Genomic DNA, 11,258 nt, shown 5'->3' on the forward strand with positions numbered 1-11,258 from the left:
AGGTAGAAATATAGGATCTCCAGATTGAAGTTGCGAAGCAAATCTGGTTGTATTCCTGATTTCTACATTCAATTTAATTAGCTAGCAAGCATTTCAGTGCCGATAATTACTAATTAACAAGCAATTATTGACACTAATTGGCATTAATTAGAATTTAGGTGCACAACTGTCTAAGCGTACTCTGTAATGCGATGAACGTAAATTCTAAGGCACATAGCCTGCAGTGGTTAACACCTTAAAAATGCTGCTGGCTGAATATAGAGCCCATAATATTTGGCTGCCTGTTATTATTGCCAATCAATGAAGACGATGCATTGAAACACTGAAGATGGTCTGTATAATACAAAGCTACCAGTTCCTTTCTTCCTCAGTTTTTAATTCTGTTTTCATAGTGATACTGCTGGATAAATGATGATTGATTGTGGTGTGTATAAATGCTGAGGAGGCAGAGATATGCCCTTTAAGATAATCATATGTCTGAATCAGAATTTCCACTTGAGTGCCTTGTAGCAATAGGTAATAGATAATTGTATATTTCCTGTTTAAAAATATACTGGGGCCAAATCAAACTTCATACCTCGTAGAAATATGAACATGTATCGGCACATTATTCTCTGAGTAATTTATATGCTGGGCAAAGCCCTGCTGGGTGGACAAATAAATTACCGGAATTCAACCCACTGAGAGTATGAAAAGTTCCTGCAGCTCAGATTGACATTGTTTAAAATGTCAGTAGTTTCAGAAATGTGCAAATCATAGACAAATGCCGGAGAGGTCCAATGATGTATTTTTTTTTAAATAAAATATTTTCCGTAGGATAAGAACAAAAGTGTACACGAATTGCCAGACTGTGTCCAACCAAAAGGTCCATCAAACCCAATCTTCTGTTTAGAACACTGGTGAATCTAGGTCACCAATACCTAGCAGAATCCCAAGAAACAGATATACACAGGAATAAGCAGTGGTTTTCTCCAAATCTACTTGGTTAATAATGTTGACCCCTTGCTCTAGCCTGTGTAAGGTTTGGGTGATATTACAGAGTTTGCTTTAATTTGGTTAATGCTACTGGGAAGGGTATTTGGATGGTTCACATTTCTCTTCCTTCCTCTACTTTTGATTCTTTACAGGTTGAGTAGTAGTGGACATTTCTCCGGAAACTTGTCCAAACCTTTTTTGTTTAAATCCAGCTATGTGTACTGCTTATATCACATCCTCCATCAATGAATTCCATAACATAACTGTGCATTCAGTAAAAAAAAAAAAGTTTTATTTACCCCCCCCCCCCCCCCCATTTTACAAAGCCGAGTGGGAATGCCAACACAGCCCATTCACTTTGAATGGGCTGTGTCGACATTACCGTAATGGCAGCTGCTAGCGCGGATTTCTAAAAGGGGGGGGGGGTAATTATTTGGATTTAGATCACACCTTTTTCATTTGTTTTAAATGTGCTACCTAGGAAATTCAAGATGTGTTCAATAGTCGAGAGGGGAAGCAACTGATCTGTATTTACTCATTTCCCTCCACTCAAGATTTTATAGACGCCTTCTCTTCTCCAAGCTAAAGAGCTTGTTAAGTGGCAATTAAGAGACTCCTGAGAAAATTAAAGAGTCATGGGATAGGAGAAAATGGTTTGGTGTGGATTAGGAATTGTTTATTGGACAGAAAACAGAGGGTAGGGTTAAATGGTAATTTCTCTCAATGGAGAAGGGTGAATAGTGGAGGACTCCAGGGATAAGTATTGAGACCGGTGCTATTTAACATATTTATAAATTATATGGAAATCAGAACGACGAATGAGGTGATTAAATTTGCAGATGACACAAAACTATTCAAGGTTGTTAAAACACATGCGGATTTTGAAAAATTGCAGGAGGACCTTAGGAAGTTGGAAGACTAGACATCCAAACGGCAAATGAAATTTAATGTGGACAAATGCAAAGTGATGCATATTGGAAAGAATAATCTGAATCATACTTACCTGATGCTAGGGTTCACCTTGGGGGGTCAGCACCCAAGAAAAAATCTAGGTGTCAATGTAGATAATATGCTGAAATCTTTTGCTCAGTGTGCAGCGGCGGCTAAAAAAGCAAACACAATGCTAGGAATTATTAGGAAAGGGATGGTGAATAAGACCAAAAATACTATAATGCCTCTGTCTTGCTCCATGGTGCGACCTCACCTTGAGTACTGCATTCAGTTCTGCTTGCCATATCTCAAAAAAGATATAGCAAAATTAGAAAAGGTTCAAAGAAGAATGACCAAAATGATAAAGAGGATGAAACTTCTCTCGTGTGAGGAAATGATAAAGAAATTAGGGCTCTTCAGCTTGGAAAAGAGATGGATGAGGGGAGATATGATTAAGATCTACAAAATCCTGAGTGGTGTAGAAGTGAATCGATTTTTTTACTTATTCCGAAAGTACCAAGACTAAGGCACACTCAAGGAAGTTACATGAAAATACTTTAAAAACAAATGACAGGAAATATTTTTTCAATTAACAAATAGTTAAGCTCTGGAATTCATTTCCAGACAATGTGGTTACAATGGTTAGCATATCTGGGTTTACAAAAGGTTTGGACAAGTTCCTGGAGGAAAAGTCCATACTCTGTTATTGCCATAAACATAGGGAAGCCACTGCTTGCCCTGGAATTGATAACGTGGAATGTTGCTACTCTGAGGTTCTACATGGAATGTTGCTACTATTTGGGTTTCTGCCAGGTACTTGTGACCTGGATTGCCCATTGTTGGAAACAGGATATTGGGCTAGATGGACCATTGGTCTGACCCAATATGACTATTCTTATGTTCCAATCCAGAATACAACTGGATTTACGCATGCAACTTAAGTCGAGCTCTATAGAATCCACGGGATAGAGCTGTTGAAAAGCCAGGTAGACCACCGTGGCAATATCTAGTTAGGGGCAGAGTTGGGGAGGAGCCAGGAATTATCTGGCTACTGCCAATATTCAGCAGTAGATGCTCAGCTACCTGGTAAACTCAGAATGGGAAAAGGGTTATCCTAAGTTTAAAAGGCAGTAAATAAATAATAATAAATAAGTAACTGGTAACTATTGGGTACCAAATCTGAATATCAGTAGTGCCCTGGTAACTCTGGCTGCTGGAGCATAATCTTTATGGAATAAGGCCCTAAATGGCTGATTTTCCATTTTTTTCTATTAATGGCCATGTGCTAATGTCACCATTAGTGCTTATATGGTCAATTTTATTAATAGATTCACACTAAATGTAACATTAGTACATGGCCATTAATAGAAAAAATGGAAAATCAGCCATTTTCCCAGGTTCTATACAGTGCGCTTAGATTTAGGTGTCGAAATCGGTGCAGATTCTATAACGTGTGTATCTTAATTGGCTTAACAAGCTAATGAGTGCTGATATCAGCACTTAAGCAATAATGAGAACTAATTGGCACTGATTAGAATTTAGGCGCACAACTCACTAAGCGTATTCGCTAACGTGCACTGAACTTCTAACGTGCGCAGATGAAAAGGGGCGTGGTTATAGGCGGGGAAATGGGCATTTTGTAGGCACTCTGAAATGTAGACGCCTAGTTATAGAATATGGCCCAGTGTGCCTAAATCTACACGCTGGGATTTACGCAGGGCATTTTTTGAGGGGGTAATGAGTACCGGCACCTTTTCCATTGTCTGCTAAAATTGACCCATGGACTCCAAGTTTTAATGAAAGAGCGCAGGCTCTACACACCAATTCTGCCTTGTCATAGGTTCTGTGACTGGTTGCAGGGGGCCTGGCTATTGTGGGGTGGGTCCCTCAGTGATCACCCTACCTCTGAAGGGTGGCCTGGCATTTGAGTACCGGCACCTCTTTCGTTAGAAAAATCACACTGGATTTACGCCGTGTTTTAGTTGGTGTAAATGGATGCACGCAGATTTAGGTGCTGAAATATCAACTAAGTGTATTCTCTAATTGGCACCTAAATGTAGCCCAAGGTGGCAGGGCCGCCGAGAGACTGGGCCGGGCCCGGGACAAGGCTGCCCCCGGGCCCCGCCCCCACTGCCACCCCCCCCCCCAGGTTGTTGCTGGCACCACAGTCCCACCCGCCTCCACCACCGGGCCGGGCCCCTTCCACCCGAACCTCCACCAGCAGAAGTGCTGTCTTCTGACTCCGGCGTGCGCAGCCCACACAGACGCACTCCTCTCAGCTGATCTTCGCTGTACTCTGCAGGGCTTCTGTGCGTCTGGCGGGGGTTCGGATGGAAGGGGCCCGGTGGCGCTGGCGGGTGGGACTGCAGCACCGGGCCCCCCTTGGAGGCCCATTCCCCGGGAATTTTGTTCCCCCTGCTCCCCCCTCGGTGGCCCTGCACGGTGGGCACTGGCAGTAGTTCCACCCCCAGCATGCGTCATTTCCAATGCTAGCAGAAATATTTGAAAAATATTTACACAGGGGGGCTACCTGGCGGTAAGCGCTGGGTTAGCTCAGGAGCCCTTACCGCCACCTCAGTGAGAGGTTGTTAAGTGCTCCCTCTTGCGTGGTCACACGGTAAGTTCAATCTTACTTCATGGCCATTTCTTTTTTTCAGCCTTTTTACCCAGTGCAGTAAAAAAGGCCTCAGCGCGTGGTAAAAACTACAGCTGCCACTAGTGCACTGTGTACGGTAGCTTAGTCAAAGGGCCCTTTAGTGTGCAGGAAAGTCCCACATTAGGACACACTGAGGGGCATTTTTGAAAGAAATGTCCAAGTTGGTATTTGGACGTCTTTGTAAAACGTCCAAATCCAGGGGTGGGAAAAAACGTATTTTTGAAAAAAGATGGACGGCCATCTTTCGTTTCGAAAATGCCAAGGACATTCTTGGATTTGGACATCCCTAGAGATGGACGTCTTTGACTTTCAGCGATTTTCGAAACCAAAGACGTCCATGTCAAAAACGTCCAAATGCAAGCCATTTGAACATGGGAGGAGCCAGAATTTCTAGTGCACTGGTCCCCCTGACATGCAAGGACACCAACCGGGCACCCTAGGGGGCACTGCAGTGAACTTCATAAATTGCTCCCAGGTACATAGCTCCTTTACCATGTGTGCTGGGCCCCCCAACCCCCCCCCCCCCCAAACCCCACTACCCTCAACTGTACACCACTACCATAGCCCTTACAGGTGAAGGGGGCACCTATATGTGGGTACAGAGTGTTTGTAGTGGGTTTTGGAGGGCTCGCTGTTTCCTCCACAAATGTAACAGGTAGGGGGGGTATGAGCCTGGGTCCACCTGTCTGAAGTGCACTGCACCCACTAAAACTGCTCCAGGGACCTGCATGCGCTGTCATGGACCTGAGTATGACATCTGAGGCTGGCACGACATATTTTTAAAGATGTTTTTTGAGGGTGGGAGTGGGTTAGTGACCACTGGGGAAATAATGGGAAGTCATCCCCGATTCCCTCTGGTGGTCACCTGGTCATTTCGGTCACCTTTTTGTGCCTTATTCGTAAAAATACACGTCCGGGTTAAAACGTCCAAGTTTTACTTTAGGATGTCCCTGCTTTTTTCAATTATGGCTCAAATACCTCCAAGTGTTAGGCACGTCCAAGTCCCGCCTTCACCACACCGCCGACACGCCCCCTTGAAATTTGGACGTCCTTGCGACGGACTGCAGAGACATCCAAAATCGGGTTTCGATTATACCGATTTGGATGTCTCTGGGAGATGGACATCCATGTTCCAATTTTTGTTGAAAGATGGACGTCCATCTCTTTCGAAAATGAGCCTGACTAAGCTCATTTACCAGTGCAGCTTAATAAAAGGCCCCTTAATCAGTAGTACATTTCTTTAAAAATTACATGTCTTCTGCCATTAGTTGTATCAGGATAAGATGAATTTTTTCTTTGGGTCCTTATTTTAACTTGATAATGATCATTACAAAAGGAATTCTCTCTGATCAACAGGCATCTAGGGTATGACCCTTAGGATTTCCATTTCCGTGTAAACTATGTGCAGACAGTTCATTAGAAATAAAAACAAAGCAATTAGCCACTCTGTATTTTAAAAAAAGAACAACATAGGTTATCTCAGAGGATGGAAGTGGCATGTTAAAAATGAAATCTGTGTGTGTGTGTGTTTTTTTTGGAACTCGTTTTCAATTCACTGCCCCATGAAATGATAATCTCTGTTTATCTTTTCAGTAAACGCAGCCATGTCACTCCTGTTTACAGATGAGTGGATTTCAATTTTGAAATGTTTGTGCTCAGCCTCTATTACTACGAAAGAGATTTCTCTAGCTAGTCTGCTGGAAAGCAATATTATCTGAATTCATATTCTGTGCTAGACTGAAGGAGCAAAGCACTGGGAAAGGGAATTACTTATATGATTGGGTTGTAGAGCTGTTGGCCAGCTGGGCTGACTTGCTGTTTTCATGAGATTATACACTTACCCTGCTGTGGGGATAAAGGTAACATCCATGAAGGCAAAATGTACTTCTTTCAGCTCTAAATGATGCTTTTCTGCTAACAGAATTCTACATTGTAATATGTAATAATGACTAGTGAGTGATTGTTGCAAGACAGAGCCGGTGCAGACACATTAAGGGCCTCTTTCTGAATTGCTGAGATGCTTATTTTAGAAGCCTTATTCATACTTTAGATGTGCATAAACTGGCATTTAGATATTTCTATTGCATAAATATCTAAATCCCGATTTTACAAATCCAGAACACACTGCACATGTGTAAAACTGAAAAATATGCATATGGCAAGGAGGTGTGATCTGGGCATGTTTGGGCAGGACTAGGGAGGGCCTAGAACAGTGATTCCCAAACTCTTTACTATGGCGGCACCTCTAAAATATTTTTTCATACATCAAGGAGCCCTCAATTTATATAAACATATATATGTTCATACAAACAGATTCCATAATTTAATTTCTTGAGGAACCCCTGAAGAGAGGTTGAGGAACACTAGCAGGGGCATTTTCGAAAGAGAAGGGTGCCCATCTTCCGACACAAATCGAAAGATGGGCGTCCTTCTCTCAGGGTCGCCCAAATCGGCATAATCGAAAGCCAATTTTGGGCGCCATCAACTGCAGTCTGTTGCGGGGACGACCAAAGTTCACGGGGGCGTATCGGAGGCGTAGCGAAGGCGGGACAGGGGCGTGCTTAAAAGATGGGCGTCCTCGGCCGATAATGGAAAAAAAAAGGGGCGTCCCTGACGAGCATTTGGTCGACTTTACTTGGTCCGGTTTTTTTCACGAACAAGCCTCAAAAAGGTGCCCAAACTGACCAGATGACCACCAGAGGGAATCGGGGATGACCTCTCTTACCCCCCAGTGGTCACCAACCCCCTCCCACCCTAAACAAAAACAAAAAAAAATTTTTTACAGCCTTTATGCCAGCCTCAAATGTCATACCCAGCTCCATGACAGCAGTATGCAGGTCCATGGAGCAGTTTTAGTGGGTGCAGTGCACTTCAGGCAGGTGGACCCAGGCCCATCCCCCCTACTTATTACACTTGTACTGGTAAATGTGAGCTCTTCAAAACCCACCCAAAACCCACTGTACCCACATGTAGGTGCCCCCCTTCGGGCTATGGTAGTGGTGTATAGTTGTGGGGAGTGGGTTTTTGGGGGGGGGGGGGGTTGGGTGGCTCAGCACCGAAGGTAAGGTAGCTATGCACCTGGGAGCAATTTCTGCAGGGCCCCCTAGGGTGCCGGTTGGTGTCCTGGCATGTGAGGGGGACCACTACAAATGCTGGCTGCTCCCATGACCAAATGCCTTGGATTTGGTCGTTTTCGAGATGGGAGTCCTTGGTTTCCATTATCGCCGAAAACCGGGGACGACCATCTCTTGGGTCAACCATCTCAACATTTAGGTCAACCATCTCCAAGGTTGACCTAAATGCTGAGATTTGGGCGTCCCCGACCGTATTATCAAAACAAAAGACGGATGCCCATCTTGTTTCGATAATACAGGTTTCCCCGCCCCTTCGTCGGGACGTCCTTAGATATGGGCGCCCTTAGAGATGGTCGTCCCCGTTCGATTATGCCCCTCTAGGGCTCCCAGGAACCCAGTTTGGGAATCACTGACCTAAAAAATAAAGGGTAAATATTCAGCCGGCGGCAGTGGGCGTTTTGCTAACCGCTGCTGTTGTTATTCCCGCCCATAGGAAGTACCATCTAGGCGGGGTACAATCTAAAAATTTAAAGTTTAGAATTTAAAGAGGGTTAGTTTAAGACACAACATACTATCCACAATGGGGGCGGGGAAAGAATCCCATTTAATAATAGTAAAGGAAGGGATAAGGTATAAACAAAATATATCCTAGCCCATCATCCAGTTCCTCAACAGCCTCGCTGAGCTTCAAAATTTAGGGTTTAGAAATTATGGAATTATGAGGTAGCTGAGTAAGCATCTTGAAAGAAAAAATATTTTTAGATCAGTTTTAAACTGGTCAAGAAATCAGGATTGTCATAAAGAGTTTCAAGGCTTGTAATGAAAAAAATCGCTTCCCTAATACTGTATGTTCGTGATTAATCTCTTTGTAAGTTGGCACATTAAATTTGAAGTAGCTGTGCAGATCTAAGAACTGTAGATGAAATATATGGGACTAGATATCATGCAAGATAAAGGGGTTCGTCAGAAATGCAGATTTTAAATACTAGTGTCTGTAATTTATATGTAATCCGGTGAGTTATGGGCAACCAGTGGGATGTTTTAAGATGGGGTGTAAAATGATCAAACCTTTTAAGTCCGTTAATAAGTTTTATGGCTGTATTTTGGATAAGTTGTAATCTTTGACGCTCCTTTACCCTTATGCCCATGTACAAAGAATTGCAGTAATCTAGTTGACTGATTATTAGAAAATGTATTAACATAGTAAGAGCTGTGGAATAGATCAATGAACAAATCAATCTTATTAAACAAAGTTTATAGAAACATCGCTGTGTTACTTGTGATATCTGAGATTGGAAAGTGAGCTGTGAATCCAGTGTTACTCCTAATATATAGTGGTGATCTGTACCTGTGGAATTGGAGTTCCATCCAAAAAAGTAGGAGAGGGAAGGCATACATCTGGCTGGTTGGAAAACAGAAGTAGCTTAGACTTATGTGAGTTTAGAATGAGCTTGCGTGATTGCAACCAAGAAGAAATAAGCTTAAGTTTCTGATTAACATTAATAATTTCTTGTTTTTGTGTGGTGCAAAAGGGATATAGGATTTGGATATCGTCTGCAGATACAAACATATGCTGATCCAGACTCTGGGCTAGTGTTAAAAGAGGTGAAAGAAAAATATTAAAAAGTATTGGGGATAGTATTGATCCTTGGGGAACACCGCAGTTGACTGTAAATGACTCAGAAGTAGTATTGTTTGTAGAAACTGCATATTCAATGCCGGGCTGTGTCTGGGCTGCAGGTACTGTATAAGGGCTACTGTAGTGGAATGCAGTTGGGTAGAATAGGTTTTTGGTGGGTTTTGGAGAGCTCCTCATACAGTACAATATAAGTGGGTAACGATGCAGGGTTGGTCTTAACGGGAGGCGACCGAGGTGGCCGCATAGGGCCCCGCGCTTAAGGAGGCCCCACGCGGCGCGCCTCAGTCAGCCTCCTCCGCTCCCGATTCCCGGCGCTATTTAAATTTACCTTCCTTTTAAATTTACCTCTGTCCGGCAGCGCAGCGTCAGTGAAGGAGGCGGCGCTACCGAGTCCCGACGTCTCTAGCCTTCCCCCTTCCCTTCGCTCAGTGTTCCGCCTTCTTCTGAAGTCAAGGAAATGACATCAGAAGAAGGCGGGCCCCTGAGTGAACGGAAGGCTAGAGATGTCGGGACTCGGTAGCGCCACCTCCTTCACTGACGCTGTGCTGCCGGACGGAGGTAAATTAAAAAAAAAAAAAAAGGAAAGGGTCTAGGGGGGAGAAGAGGGCGGGCGGGCAGTTGGGACATGGGAGCGGGAGGGCAGGGGAGAGAGGAGCATGGATGGGAGGGCAGGGTTCATGGAAGGGAGAGAGAGGAATTGCTGGATAGGGATGAATGGAGGGGGCAGGGGACAGATGGGCATGGATGGATATGGATGGGACTGAGCAGGGCTCAGGGAGAGAGGGAAATTGCTGGATAGGGATGAATGGAGGGGGCAGGGGACAGATGAGCATGGATGGATGGGAGGGTAGGACTCAGGGAGAGAGGGGCATTGCTGGATAGGGATGAATGGAGGGGGTCGGGGCCAGATGGGCATGGATGGATATGGATGGGACTGGGCAGGGCCCAGGGAGAGAGGATTAATTGCTGGATATGGAGGGGAGGGAGGAGAATTGCTGGATATGGACAGATGGAGGAGGGAAGGGAAGAGAGGAACAAAGATGGACATGGATGGGAGGTCAAGGCCCAGGGAGAGAGGATTTACAGATGGTAGACAGAACACATAAGGACACAGGAGAATGGTGGACATGGTGAGAGAAAAAATATCAAATGGAAAGAAGACACTGCATAAAACAGAAGACACCGGGACCAAAGCGAATAGAAAAACTAAATGATCAGACAACAAAGGTAGAAAAAAGTATTTTATTCAGAATTTATTAATTGGAATATGTCAGATTTTGGAAATGTGCATCTGTGGTATTTTGCATGTAAGTTTCAATTTTTCTAGTATTGCTGCATGCTGAGTCTGACTTCTTGAGGTAACTTTCCAGTTCAGTATTTTGCCTTCATATCTGTTGTGTCATGTGTTTTTCATGTGTGATCAAGGTGCAGTATCCTGCTAGTATGTAGTATTTGCAGCCCTTTTTGTTTTGCTTTTTTTCACGAGGTAGTATATTGGTATTTTAGAGCCTGGTGTAATTACAGTTCTGCCTTTCCACGCATAAGGTTGTAGCTTGTCCTGTCCTTGGATTTAGTGCTGTTATGGTTTGGTAAGGTTATGAGTGTGTTTTTGCACAAGTTTGTGTATAGTGTTTTGCAATGGAGAGATTGTGTGTCCGCACCTCTGACCCCCCCGGGGTTATGAGAATTGGAACTACTAATTGTAGTGGACTTGAACTGAATAATTTCTGGTGAGGGGGGTTTTCATGATAGCATTGTGCTTATTATTTCAATCAGTTTTTCTGTACAAATTTAGCTTCATTTGTCTTTATTTGAAATTTCATAAATAAAAAATGTTCTAAAAATTCAATAATCAATGGGGTGGAGCTGGGGCGGGGGTGGGGCTAGGATGGGGCCCCACCAAATTGGTCTGCATAGGGCCCCGCACTTGCTAAGACCGGCTCTATAACGATGAGATGTGTACCCGGGACCTTTTGTGTGAATT

The sequence above is a fragment of the Microcaecilia unicolor genome, chromosome 9 (assembly GCF_901765095.1).
Source record: "Microcaecilia unicolor chromosome 9, aMicUni1.1, whole genome shotgun sequence".
Lineage (NCBI taxonomy): Eukaryota > Metazoa > Chordata > Amphibia > Gymnophiona > Siphonopidae > Microcaecilia > Microcaecilia unicolor.